Source organism: Plectrocnemia conspersa, unplaced genomic scaffold, assembly GCF_051122295.1.
Source record: "Plectrocnemia conspersa isolate PC_06_02 unplaced genomic scaffold, ASM5112229v1 ptg000010l, whole genome shotgun sequence".
In the NCBI taxonomy this organism is placed as follows: Eukaryota; Metazoa; Arthropoda; class Insecta; order Trichoptera; family Polycentropodidae; genus Plectrocnemia; species Plectrocnemia conspersa.
The window spans coordinates 26077146-26092618 of NW_028277174.1; the positions used below are offsets into that span (position 1 = coordinate 26077146).

Genomic DNA, 15473 nt, shown 5'->3' on the forward strand with positions numbered 1-15473 from the left:
TTTATTCTTACCGGAGCGGGTTCTTAGATCACCAAAGAAAAGATAAAGCCGCCGGCCGGTTAGAGTTGCAAAAAAAAATGTAGCCGGTTGCAAAAAAAATGTGGATCATCTATCGAAAAAGTATGCATTTTTAAAACATCTGTCACGAACATTTTAGAAAAAGTTTCTTATCTGACTGTCTTTTTTTTTGCTTAAGCAAAATTAAGCAATTTGTAAGAAAATTTCCGGTATTCCCAGACCCCTTGAAAGAAGTATACATATTAGGCATGAACCCGCCTTTACTTATGCAGCGTTATTAAAAAGGCAGGGGTTGTAAACCTTTTAAAATAATTCGTACAAATTTAATTTTATAAAATAAAAAAATGCTTTATAAAATTACACGAGAAATGAGACATTTTTCTCGAGAAATAACTCTCTATATAAAACACTAGTGTAAAGTGTAAGATACAGGGACGTCATATGGGGAGGGCAGGTCGGGTATTCCCCTCCCCTCTTGAATTTTCCCAAAAAAATGCACGTCATTTGATAAAATACTATGAATTTAAATAAAATGCAAATTTAAAAAAATATTGTTTTTTATATTTGGATTGCCCCCCCCCTTTTCGGAAAAAGCGGGAAGGACGTTTAAGAAAATCTAAAAAAAAACAGTTTTTTAAAAATATTTTTAAAATATGTAATTTCAGTAAAATCAAATCAGAATTCATCAGTAGGTGCAAACAGTAGTTTTACCAGTGAAAATATATTTTATCTAGCAAGTTATATTATTACTAGCGAAGTTCAAATACGTTTTCACCAGTAGATATATATTTTTACTAGTGAAAATATAATTTTATTGATAAGCGCTGGTGAAATTATATGCTGCTCTATAATGTATATGAAACTCAATTTGACAGTCGCGAAACGTCTATTTGCTGCTCAAACCCAAACCTAGTCTTTTAGAAATGTTATTAGGTCAAGTCTAAAATACAACCAAAGTCAACTCACCTCTTACAGACAGGCATTGCTCGATAGCATAGTCCGTATTTCGTTTTTACACTAAATATGATAGCTAACATTAGCAATATTACTATGAACTTCTAATATAAAAGGGCTGATCAAAGTATATTCAAAGCGAATTTTGGTCAATAGGAGATCGCAAAAACAATTATCACTTCTCAGAAGGCAAAAATCCACGTCAAAAGCAATAAAATCGTGTCGGCGCCGTCGCAGTGGGAACGCTCGGTAACGAGCGTTCCCACTGCGACGGCGACGGCACGATTTTATTGCTTTTGACGTGGATTTTTGACTTCTGAGAAGAGATAATTGTTTTTTGCGTTCTCCTATTGGTCAAAATTTGGTTTATATGTGCTTCATTTAATTCTCAATTAATGAAAATCGTAATATTGTAAAAAATAGTTGTTAATTAAATTGTAGCTTTTTATTTTATATCATATAATATTCACGTAAAAATTAGAAAATAAAATGTTAAGTAGATTATCAATCGCTTTTTAAACATTATTTTTTTTTAAATGAAAAAAAATATTTGCTAACTCACAAAATCTTTGTGGGCCGCAGGTTGAGTATCGCTGCTCTAGATAAAAGTAACTACTGTAGCTGTAAGCTTTTTAATTTAAAAAATCAACAATCTTCAGATATATTTACCTTTCAATGTTTAATTTATTTGCGAAGAAATAAAAAATCAATTATGAAATTTGCATACAAATTACCATTAATACATTGTTGTTCGGCGAACATAAATATGTTTTTTACATTTTGCATAAATTATATAATATATTTTAGTTCCAGAAATATTACCTCATTTTGCAAATACATAAAATACAACATGGCATAATATTAGACAAACAGTTTTTTGCTAACTTGTATTATTATAATATTAGAATGACCTTTTTAGCTAATTTATTGTCTATATGTTTTTTAATTAGGACATGAAAAATATTATACAATTTTGTTGCTATTTATATAGTCAATTAAATTAATATATTTATTTTAGATAATAATAACATTTTTGTTATATTTTTATAAATTAACTAAAACAGAGGTCTAACTCGTATTTAATTTTAATTTATTTTATTTCAATCTATTATATCAAATAAAATAACTGTCTAATAGTTATTTGAATCGTTTAAAGTTAGTATATAATATATAGTGAAACTTACCTAAAACGTTTCATTTTAAAGCATGTGTAATTTATTCCCATATTTTCAACAAATTTTCCTGAACAAGATTATAGATAATATTACTATTTGTTTTATTTGATTTTTATCTGCGTCACTTTTAAATAGGATCTATGCTTCTAAGGTCTCGTTTAATCATCCTTCTGCTACTAAAATACGCACATCGAAAAACAATGAACCAAAATAAAAATAGATCAAGTATCATCATCACAATGGTCGTATTAAAATCGTGCTCGACACTCTCCGTTGAGGTTTAACTTCTTCATTCTCTCGTTTTATTTTACATGTATTGTACCTTTCGTTTTATTTTAACGTCTAGTTTGTAAAGCCGACAACTCGTACCTGTAATCTGGCGGCCAACAAAAGACTTGCCCCGGAGACGAGATACAAATTAATCCCATAAACGGACAGCTGTAACAATACAAAAAGGCCGCGGTGTGTGCGTTGCATACTTATACACACACACTGTGTGTAATGTGGCATCAAAAATATATAGGTATTGAAGTGTGTGGCGTATCCCTTGTATCCCACTTTGATCATCGACGATAACCCGTGGATAATGCGCCTTATTGATCGAATACCTTTCGCAGCTTAGGGGTTTATATCAAAGATGAGGATCGATAAGGCTTTTTTATTTTTTTTATAAATAAGCACCTAATGATGTAACAAATATAACTATGCATTGAGTTGTTTGAAAAATAGTATTATAAATATCCCAAAATAGCCAATGCCACATTGTCCGCCATCTATCTCAATTTACACAATTGCAACAGTCACGGGCATGCAAAAGGTTGGCCGCCGATGATTTCACGAGCACACTTCGACCCAGTTATGTCTCGTTTTCAATAAGGTTCCATTAAATCATTTATGTATCAAGTGGCAATTATTTAATGATCGGAGGTGTCAATGAAATGGAAAATGATACACTCGCCGGTTGCAATTTCAATTCAACCTAATTGTCACCAGATCGGGTCGAGTACACGTAACGTCACCTATTAATACGACACTTAAGGATGACGAGGACATGGTGAGGTTGCGTGGAGCTCCAACAGAAAAGATTTTTTAATTAATCACGTGCTCTTCAACCCCGCGCGGCGTTCAACGGGTTAAGACTACTCCCGTTATTAAGAACGACTCATTAAGAAGTCAATCTCAATTAGCACGAGGCGGCCGCCACGATCGAAATAAAGCGAGCCCGCCTTCGATTAATGACTTAATAGCTTTCCATCTTCATAAACCTGAGCGATGACAACAAAGGATATGACTAGATCGAAAGCACTACACCTAACTCTGAAATCTCGATTTACTTGGTAAATTAGTTTTGCGAAATTGGTGTACGAATGACGAGGGGCTCAACTTAAATTAACTATACGCCCTAGTTTCAGATTTGAATAGTCGTATCAGTTTAATTTTAGATTGATAAAATTATAAAATATAATAATAAATTTTATTGATCTAGATTTAATTACATATATACAATAATGGCTACATCACAATGATCACAATATAGCAACTGCAGTACTTGAGATGAGAACAAATCTTTATTATCCAAAAAATGGTTAAAAAGTCAGATAACTGTGTTTATTGCGGAGTTGTCTAATACTCTTTTTCATGTATGCGGTATATCTAAAAATACTCAGTAAATAGGTGGTACACAAAAACTAGGTGTTTATAGAATTCCTGAATGGTTAATAATTCTTATCAACAAATCTAAGAAGTGGAATTATATCCCAGCATACCTTGTAGAATTTTTTTGCGAAATAAAAATTCCCCCAAAAACAGATATCTATACTATATAAGGCGCATATCACAAAACAAATCCCAACATTTTTATAGCTTTACTGCATAAGTATGATAAAGCATACTGTTCCCCATTTTATAATAAAATTTAAGAGGTGTTCTTACTCTAAAATAAGACATGGAATAACACTTTTAATGCTCGATGGTAATATATTTAATGCGCGAATGATATATTTTTAATGCGCGGATGACCATGCATATTTTTTATTTTCAAGTTTTTTTTAATCCTCAATGGAATCAATTTTAAAAATTACTTTGAGGACAGCATCGTAAAATTAGATTTTTAATTTAAAAAAAAACTTTATTTTTATTTTTATTAAGCGTAAGAAACAATTATTCTCTGCGAAGATTTTAATCTCTGCTCGAAATTTGCAACTTCTTCTACCAGGAATAAAATCAAAATACATTTTATATACATAGTTTTAATTTTAAAAAATACTTACATAAATATTTGTATATTTATATACATGTAGTGATCTTATAATATAGTATACATATATTATAAATATGTATAAATTTGCTCTGCAAATTTTATATTGTATAAGTGCGGAAAAAACCTTTCAGCAAAATAATCTAATAAGCGATGGATCTGAAAGCCTGCATCTATATTTGTAAAAAAAAAAACAACCTTACGTAATAAATATATTGTACATTATTTTCCCTTAAACATAGATTTAATCAATAAAAATAATTAAAATACATTATCTTATTTCATCATAACTGCATTTTTAAACAACTCAATCGTAAAATATTTTTAATCCTTTGAGTAGTAAGTTAATTTATACACATTTTAATATATATTCCATTATTATTTTTCTTGTTATTTATTTAATTTTATAGTTAATTATAGAAACAAATCAATGACTCTAAACGTCTTATTGCTTTGAATTATTTTAAATATTTTTTATATAAATTATTCGACTTTATTGATTTTTTTGTATCAATTCAGAGGCTTTTTTATAAAATTAATATAAAATAATTTTTGATATGTTAATTTATTTGTATTATAATTTATAGATATCATTAGCATTAATTAAAATTATAATGTGTATCGTTTATGAATTCTTCAATTATAAATGTAAATATATAACTATCAGAGGTACATCAAAACAGCGTAAGATCGACCAACGTACATGTACAGCCATACTCCTCGAAGGGTTAATTAAACATTTTTCTTAGTAATCCATTGATTACCATCTTAAATAAAATTAAATCGCAGCTCAAATTAATATATTCCGTTTTTATGTTTATTATAGTTAAAAAGCATTGCATAATTAGGCGGTTATGAATAAAATTAATTACATAATGTAAAACCGATCTATTATTCATATAAACCCTTTCCAAAATTCTTGATTTGATTTAAAATTATGCTTGTAATAATAATAAATTATTTTTTATAATAATATAAATATAATAAATTGTTATATTAGTATGATTATTCAGATTAATTTATTCTGCAAGTAATCATTCGTTGCAATAATGTACATACATATAATGTTTCTCTAGTTAAACAATATTTATTGTAATTAACAAATAAAATATTAGACTTACGTTAATATTTTTCTTTTATTAATAAATAAACAGCTTACACCCCGAGGTTTTTTTTGCCGTACTGTGCTTATAATAATGGCTAACAATTATCTATTTTAGTAAATTTCCTATAACTTGTAAACTTATTAATATATTTTATTGAAATTTAAATGATTTGTCGCAAATATGTATTAAGCATTTATCTATTAAAGTATATGACGCATTCAGGTATTCCACACAGATATAAAAATGCATTTTATAATTGAAGGAATGCAATATATTTAGGTAATTCTGAACTATCGACTGAAACGCACAGCAAAAATTGCTCTTCTCTCAGTGATATTTTGTGATTGTGATTTTAATTAAGAAAAATATTAATAATTACCCCAAAATGGGCGAAAGAGATGAAATATTTTTGTAAAAAAATTAAGACGCGTTGTCCAACACCCCCAGTGATTGTGAATATAATGCGAAAGTGATTCTAATTTAAGTGTACGTGAATATATACCGGGTGTAATGAATTTATTTTCATTCAGTGATGATGAGTGTGTTAGTGATATTATGCCAAAAGACTGGAGTGAATTTAATCAAGATTCCAGAGAACAAGTTTTTCCCAATAATAGTGAAAGCATCGAAGAAGTGGCCAATTTATTTATTGGCGACGATTTGTTCTAAATAATAGTTTCGGAAACAAATTTATATTATCGGCAAACATCTCACAAATGCAAATATATAGAAAAAATCGCACAATGAAACGATGTGACAGTAAGTGAACTGAAAAAGTGGTTTCTGGTTTACTTATTATAATGGGTATAGTTCATAAGTTCAACAAACCCCATAATCCAGACGCCGATACTTCGAAAAACTATGTCAAGAAATGGATTTAAACAAATTATAACTTTTTGCATTTTCAAAGCAAAACTTTTCCATGGATGAGGAACAGAATTTTGTGAAACAAACAGGAAAAATAAGGGTCTGCAAGAATCTCAAAAATATAAAAGAAAAGCCCCTACGGATGAAACATGGCAGAAAAGGTAAAACAATTATAAACAAATAAGAAAAGAGATTTCAGAATGATATCTACTTTTTATAAGTCATGATAGACACGTGGAAAAAACAGAACCACTGGTCTTACAATATATAAAAGCATCTGACTGTAATAAAAATTTGAGGTCTTAATCGCGCCAATCTATACCTATATAAATATAATATATTCTAATATTTCAAAAAACAATAGAATAAACAAAATATTTTGTTTTTTCGTTTATTTCAATGCGCATTGTTTTATTTGTTCAGTGTCTATCAAAATTTGAATCGTAACAGTTAAATTAAATTCAAAGGCTTTCGTTTGAGTAAGGCTAAAGGATGGATGCAGAATTCAGTGCAATCTATCGATTCAGAAAACATTTCAACAGTTTTTATCACATCCTGCCGTGCCCGTGCTGTCGATCCACCAGAAAGGCTTTCGGATAAGCTAAAAAACCATTAACCAATAAAAATAAAAAGTGAGGAGAAATATGTGAGAGTGAAATATAGTGTTTGTTCTGTACATGGAATAAGGAATGTGCAGAAGTTGTGAAATGTTTTTATAAGTATCAAAAAATGTGAATAGTGTAAATAATAAAAATAAATATGAATAGTGATACAGTGTTATAAGTGTAATGGTAAAAATAAATGTGTTGTATACCAGTAGCAGTTGTAAGCAGAAAAAGGACGCCGAAAAATTTGGTGAGTGCAAATTATATTATATTAGAAACGGATATTTGTTATAAATCGTTTAGAAGCTTTTAAACATACATATTATTAAATTATAAATAACTGGTTTGTAACCTTCGCAACTATTATCAATATTAGGAATGAAAAATACATATTTATTCGTTCATGATTTTATTCCTCAGAGATTCTTTGAAGTGCAATAATTTTAATTTTACAATAAACTAGCTTTAGCTTTAGTAGCTCTTCTCCCTGGTTTCTTAATCTGTGAATCATTGCGGTTTTCCAAACTGTGAGAAAATTTCATAATAACAAACCCTGTAAAAATGTTTGTAAGTTAATAGATGATATTTTTTGGAAGTCCTTTGATTACTGTGTTATCTAATTTATTTAGATATACAGTAACGATTTTACTTTTTAATTTTACAATAACCTACATAATTTTAGGTCAAAAAACTTTGGTAATTGATGTACTATCAACCGGGATGTTTCGATTTCTTTTGATTGGTCTTATGTTTACCTAGGCAGACAGTTTGACCCAAAATTTATTTCTGTTCAAGATGTGAACATAAAATATTATTTTTTATATGAAATAAATAATTATGGTTCACACATTTTATAAAAAAATTCACGTGCCCCAAAAAGGCAACGTCTCATTGCATTGCGTCGCAATGGGATAAGACAACTATTTTCACAAAAAAATTTAAGTCTGATTATCATATAGAGGCAAATTTGGTGGTATCCTAGTATTTTTTTAATAAAAGGATACCATTATTTATAATTGAGGAAGAGATGCTAAGTTTTGGTTTACGCCTCTACTATTAGCTCTAAAGCACACGATACGGACATGCGTTCGATATACTTATCATTACTCCTGTTTATATTTTAAGCAAATTTATAGAAATTAAAATCATTACTATATTTTTAAATTAATCTGAGTATGATAAGTATATCGAAGGTGTATCCGTATCGTGTGCTTTTTTGCTAATCGTAGAGGCGTAAATCCAAACTTGACATCTCTTTCTAAATTATGCATAATGATGAAATGGATAGCTCTCGAACTGATTGTGTTAGCGCAAATAGAGTGTAGCTTATATTAAAAAACTAGAGCAGAGATTGGAAAAAATTCAGCTATTATCTTAAAATAAATTTGCTCAGATTAAAAATTACTCACTCGAGTTAAAAGATAAATATTTAAAGAAAAATAGTTTCTTTATAAATTTATATGAATAATATGGTTTACGGTAATAATAACTATTTCTCTTTATGCTTTTAAAAAATGATATTGTTACATTTATGAATTTTGATGTCAAAGTAATTTAGTTTAATAAAATCTTCGTTCTACATTTATAGAATCTTTTTCTTAATTATTAATAATTATGAAAAATATAATTCTCAAACTGAATGTGTTAACGCAAAGAGAGTATAGTTCTTATTATTAAACCGGTAATTAAATATTATTAATTATATTACATTGTTGTAACAATTCGTGTAGTATGCTTACTTATTACAAAAGAAAGAATAAAATATTCTAAATTATAATTGAAAATACATTTTTAATACAAATTTATCATTTAATAAAAATATTATTTTTTCGGAACTAAAACCGAAACCGAATCGATATTTTTTATTTAAACCGAAACAAAATCGAAATGAAAAAATCGGTTCGAAGCTTAATTTAAAAAAAAATAGCATAATTCAATATCCTTGACGCAATTTAAGTTAGTATGTGTAATATTAAAAATATATACAAACAAATTGGAAGACTAAAACAAATTGGCAAACTATTTTTTTAATGTCCAGATTGTAAATATTTTAGACTCTTTTAGAAATTAAAGTTAGGTTACAAAACGTCATTTCTTTTAATTTTTCAAAGGCAATATAAGGGTCATATATATTTTCTTGTAATTTTAAGTTAAATTCCTATACAAATACTATTATATCTGCAGCAAAGGTTAATTTTTAAAGCCATTTAATATTTGATAAATATAGCTAAGAGCGGTTTTTTTTGTTGAAAATTATTTTTAACAAATTTCAGTAAATCTTTAACATTACTAACCTATTAAGCTGCTGTATGATAGAGCGAGTCAGTGTATTCGGCTTCTGTTTCTAATAAAAAGAGTCACGGAACTGACGACGGTTAAATCCACGAATAAAAAAAAAGTTTACCACTGACATAACTGGTTCAATAACACATGAGAAATTGAGATGTTTTCCACACAGTACCTGCTGGTGAAAAATATAATAAATAATCAAAGGCTATGAACACTTTGCTATTCATATGCCTGATATTTTATCCAAATAAGCCTTAGCCGGTTCCTCGTATATTTTTACCACCATTTGATGTGATAAATTAAGTGGATTTTACTTCAGAATGTATTTTGTTAACATTTTCTCAATTTCATTAAAAATATTTTTATCTGTAGTTGTTCCATGCAGACTATTCATAGAAGCTTATTTTTAAGTCATTGCAAACAAAGTATTGACTTTTTGAATAAACAATAAAGTGTACGTCGCGGCTTTCTTACAGAGGCGCCACTATAACAAAAGAATCATGGGTTTAAAATTTACAATAATAATTCAATGTGATGCAAATCAGTAACTTACTTGAAAAATCCTAAATTAAGCGTGGCGTTGAAAGTTAAAAAAGTAAAGGCAAAATAATCATTTGCTATTAAATTGGCTATTGATGTTACGCACAATGTACTTAATACTAGCAACTGTTGCAAAAATCATATACGACTTTATGAATTCACCATCGGTAAATGACTCCCTTTCATTAGTTAATAAATTAACTACTCGTGAACTGACTTTAGTTATAGCCTCATTTTCCTGACTTATTTTTGCGAAAAAAATTAGTTGTAATAAAAAATTCCGTTTTAAATTTTTCAACATTTCTGATCGTTGCTTTTCTGCGAGTTGTAAATATAAGCATCATGCTTTGTCATCTAATTCGATAAAAAATAATTCATAGTCCGCACTTACATTTAAAGTCCACTAGTCTCTTATTTTCTAGCTTGGACAGTGAAATGTTGAATATCAACGGATAATAAAATGAGAATGAATTATTGCAAAAAACGTTACACAGATCACTGAAGACGCTCTAGAATTACAACTGCGTAATGTCACAGTGAAATGTGAAGCAATAGGAGCACCACATATGTCATGTCTCGCAACTCGCCGACCGTTCCATCATAATGCATACTTTAAAGTAAACTTTTTTAAAAACTTTTAAGTTTTTGAAAATATAAAATTTAACCTTAGCTCGCAGGCCGGATTAAAATAGGCTACAAGTAGTTTGCCAATCTCTAGTCTAGAATTGTTTATTGTAATTTTCACCTAAAACAAATTAGAGTTCCGTTATTATTTTTCATATCATAATTACAATTAATAGTATAAGAGTTTTAATCTTATATATTAAAATATCATAGTTAAATTTCTCTGCCGCGTTTTGAGTTAGTGTGTGTAATATTAGGCATAAATATATATTGAACACTCAACCGCTCGAAAATAAAAATGGATTCACGCAAATATTATTGCAATTCTGACACGTTTCACTATGACGAATCAGTGTTTATTGTTTATTACTCACGTGTGTTTACTTTCGTCTTTGAAATGTGCAATAAATTGTTTAAGTAACAACGGCTCGTTGGTCTAGGGGTATGATTTTCGCTTCGGGTGCGAGAGGTCCCGGGTTCAAATCCCGGACGAGCCCAGTGTTTTTTTTTGTTTTTTTTTCCCTCAAAATTAACCAATAACTTTATTTGTCTTTATATATGCTCTCAGGTAAGAGCGACCGGTATTCGATGAGGGTTAAATAAAGTACACGAGTTTATGTGGGACGACGGGCTTCGCCCAAGGTGTCCATATCGCCATTACGTTATTGAGTTATAAATTGTGTCGGATTAATTGCTTTCGACCCGAGGTAGCGATACCCCCTCGCGTGACCGGACTCGGTAGCATCTCAATCTGATTGTCAGTCAAAAGAGTAATCTTCTCCGTGCCGGGTATAAAACATAAAAGCAACAGGGATGTGTGCAACCGGTACCGTTGGGTACCGACTTAACGCGTGTTATAATATACGTTGTAAATAAATTGCATTTTTGAAGTAGGTGCTTAAAACTTAATTTGGATTGGATTTTTATTAAAATCAGTTTTGTACAAAAAAAATTTTTCAAAAACTTTTTTTTAATATACATATGTATACATATGTACATCTACTTTTGCGTTGCTGAATTGTGTAATTTATTGAGCTTATTAAACAACAAGAGAACAGTTCTGTACATGTAGTTCATTTGCGGTACCAGTATCGGGCGGCGATGTTTAGTGCGAAAATATCTGCGTTGATCCAAAAATCGATATTAATATAGAATAGGCCTCGTGGTGAGATAAAAAAAATAAACCAATCGAATTAAAACAGAAAGAATTATTTTCAAAAAACTGCCGCCACCTCTCCAAAATTAACAGGGCAGTATCGTAAAATGGAAAACTAGCGTTAAATTCCTTGGCTTACACCTGGACTTCGAGTATAAATTTAATAAATATATTTTCGAATTTGGCTCTATAGATCTTGCCGTCATTGCGGCCATTATACCGATATTTAATAAAAAAAAGCGCGCTTTTAAACCAAAAATTTATTCTATAAATAATTATTTAGGGCCATTTTAATATATGCTTGTCCGGTGTGAAGTAACACCAGTGATAATATATTTTTTCTAAATTGCAAGTTATTCAAAATAAAGCTATAAAAATAATATATACTTTTCTTAAGCAAACAGGCTTTAAAATTAAATAAAAATTAGAAGACCTTAAAATCAGGATCTAAAATAAATAATTTCCGCCCAATCATTAGCAGCATACGTTTTAATGGAATGGAAAAAAGCTATATAGCTTATTTATATAATCGGAAAACTTAGACCTTCAATGGTTGCTATCAAGTAACACCAACCTGCATATTTAAATCTTAAAACTTTAATGGCCAAATTTCCCTTTGAAGTCCTAAAATAACTAAAAACTAGGAATTTCATTATTAATACAAACAAATATAAGTAAGAGCGAAACGGCGAAAATTTCAAGCAGCAAAAATTCTAATCATAGATGATCAATATATATAGAATATAGAATACGTCAATGTATATAAAAAAAATAATGTCTGTATATAACAGGTGTTTATGTGATTTTAAATAAAAATATTTTACACTACAATACAAGTACAAGAAAATAAATTATATTAGTAAAATAAAAATATTTTACAATTATATTATATTACATTGGTATAATTACATTTTCTATAATTACACAAATGCTTACTTAAAAATAAAGAAAAAAATAGAGCATGTTCAGAATTTTTGCTGTTTGTAATTTTTGTTGCTCAATTTTCGTATAAAGTCACTAAAATTTTTAAGGGTTTTCAAATTAATAACAAAATCACTAAATCAATAAGAAAAAATATACATCTGTTGTATATGATGATTTAATTCGCAAAATTATTTTATGGGATATTTCAAGTAGCAAAATTAAAGAAAAGCGATCTTAGAATCGAAAGATTAGATAAGACACCAATTAAATACTGGTATTCAATTTAATTGCTTATCTTTTGAAACTCGATAAAATAGTCTGATAAGGCCCTACAATTCCGTTTAATTAGTTTATTACAGGCATTTAATAAAATATTTTTAAAACTAATCCAATTGCCTTAAAATTATTCTCTGAGAAGTACAAACAGTTCGGCTTTCGCCAAAACCACTCAGCATTTTAATGTTAGATATAGAAAAGGCTTTTAGCACGTTATAGCATGACTGTTAGATTCTCAAACAAATAATATTTTTAATTATCTGCTACAATTCTAAAGGTTATATTTAGAAAGTAAAAGCTATGTCAGTTCTCTAAATAATGAACACTTGATACCGTATAAAATTCCAGCTGTAGTTTTTCAGGATAGTTGCCAAGTCCTATTTTTCGTTATTTTATATACGATCGATATCCTAAAATTAAAAAAATACGCTTTTATCTACATACGCTGACAATACAGCTATTTTAACGAGTGCTAACAGAATTATACCAATGACGAATAAATTATAGAAATCTTATATAAACTTCAATAAATATTTTGAGAAATCGAAAATGATTTATATGAAAACAAACAAACATTGCGAATGTTTTATCGGTATGTAGTTTTAAACTAAAACTTCTCGCATATATAATATATGTATCATATACATTATAGGTAAATAAATGAAAATCTAAAATTCCAATATGAATTACCTACGTTATTAATTATTAATACCTCAAAGCTTTAAATGTAAAGTTGAATAATAATTACTCTTCAATTTATAATATAATATGAAAATATTTTATATTCAATCATGTAAAATTATAACAATGAAAGACGCTAAGAAAGTTAAAGAATATTTGATGAGGATAGTAAAGTGTCTCAAGTTAATACATGAATAGCTAAGTGACTTTTCTTAAAAACACATATCTTCTACATATCATATTTTAAAGTCACAATTTTACTTAAGATCGTGATATATTGCCATATAATTTTATACATGTTATATTTAATATATCCCATATTGAAAATAAATACAAATAAATCTTCCTTCTTATTGTAATATTGAATTAAAAATTATTTATAAAAAAATAATAAATAATTGTATTTTGAAACAATACTGTACATTAAAAAAATACAGTTCACAGAGATTAAAATTATGACGAAATAGAAAGTTTATTTAATTTTAATTTTATACTGCAAGGTCCAATTCAGATTGTTCGTTATAGTGAGAACGAGCGGTTTTATGACTAACACGTGAAATTAATCGTGATATCTCACCTATGTAACACTAACACAAAGTCAAAAGTCACAAAGAGTCATGTATGCAGAGCAGATGGACTGCCAAACTTGTGCAATGCCGTGTTTAGCCAATGAATCTAGATAAAGTGCGATAAATAGGCCGGAGAATTTTGGCAAGACAAAGCACGTGCCAAGATCGCTAGTCTAAATTAACCAATCGAAATTCCCACATAGGCAACTTTTTTCTCGGGCGTATATATTTTTAAAAAGTTAGTGAGCTTTTACAGTGTGTATTCTTAGATCAGATTAGATCACCGACAACAGTAACGAAGTGCAAAGGGCTTAATGATATACGAAAGGCAGCAAAACAATGAGCGAGTGCGCAAAGTTCGCGTGATGATATGTATCGTTACTCCATTAACGTTAACATTAATCACCGGCCTCTCGTTCTCGTTAGCTTCTCGGTCCTTGTTGCTTCTTTTTCATCGCAGAAGGTGGGCACGAAGATGGATTTTCTTCGGCACAATTATCAGGATCGGTCATTAAGTAGCTGTGTGTGTTTAAGCCATGCTCGATAATATTCTAGATCGTGTGTTAAAATCATGAAAAGTGCATTAGAAATAATACTTTTTATAAATGTATAATATTGTACACGATTTTAGTAATTTACTTAAGTTTTAGTTTAACCAAAATATGGTTTTAAATATTTCTATGAAGTTTTATATACAGGTTTTTACTGTATGATATTATCCTGATTTCGGTATGAGGGTATTTTTGCTTTTTAAGACAGAGTTTCTTTGTTAATATTTAGTCGAGTACAATTTGTGTATGTTAGTTATACGTGAGTTCTTATTTTAGCATTAAACTCAATGCGAAGGGAGAAGCGGCATTAAACCGATTGGAACTCACGAATATATATTATTTATATCGCTGGATTTTTGCTTAAAAAATAAATCTGTCAAACAATGGAGGTTTAATGTTTATTTTATAGCTTTCATATTATTATTTATTCATTATCACTAAAATCGGCATTTTAGTTACGCTTTTCAAGCTATAAAGAAGTACTTGCCCTATAGACTGAATTTATTATGTGCATCTCGAATGGGATTTAAAGAGATATTTGATGGTCCGAATTTAGTACGAAACTTTGAAGGTTCAAGTTGGAGAGCAATTGAAGTTCTGATGACGAAGTGCTATAAAAAGTCTCTGATAAAGTAAACGCTGATTTCCCGCGTTCACGTATTTATACATATGACATCCTCCATAGAAAATTTTGTTGTCTACCCCTTTCGGTGGAGCGAATAATTAAACAGTGGCCGTTAAAATGGCAATCTTAAATTAACGTTTTATTCTTTTTCAAAGCATTAAAGACAGATACTTTTTATTTTTCTGGTTCATGGCGGGTACTTGGACTGAATCTGAAAAAAGTTTTCTCACGGTGGTGTTCCGTTTTATCAAAGAAT

General features: G+C 29.1%; 1 protein-coding gene and 1 non-coding gene across 3 annotated transcripts in view; both read left to right on the forward strand.

Annotated features, from left to right (window-relative positions):
• loh (thrombospondin type 1 domain containing lonely heart) overlaps window positions 1-15473 on the forward strand; it is a 263706-nt gene that overhangs the window by 139586 nt on the left and 108647 nt on the right. The window lies entirely within an intron of this gene.
• On the forward strand, window positions 10861-10932 carry TRNAP-CGG (transfer RNA proline (anticodon CGG)). The gene has a single exon. It is a non-coding gene; the product is annotated as a tRNA-Pro (tRNA).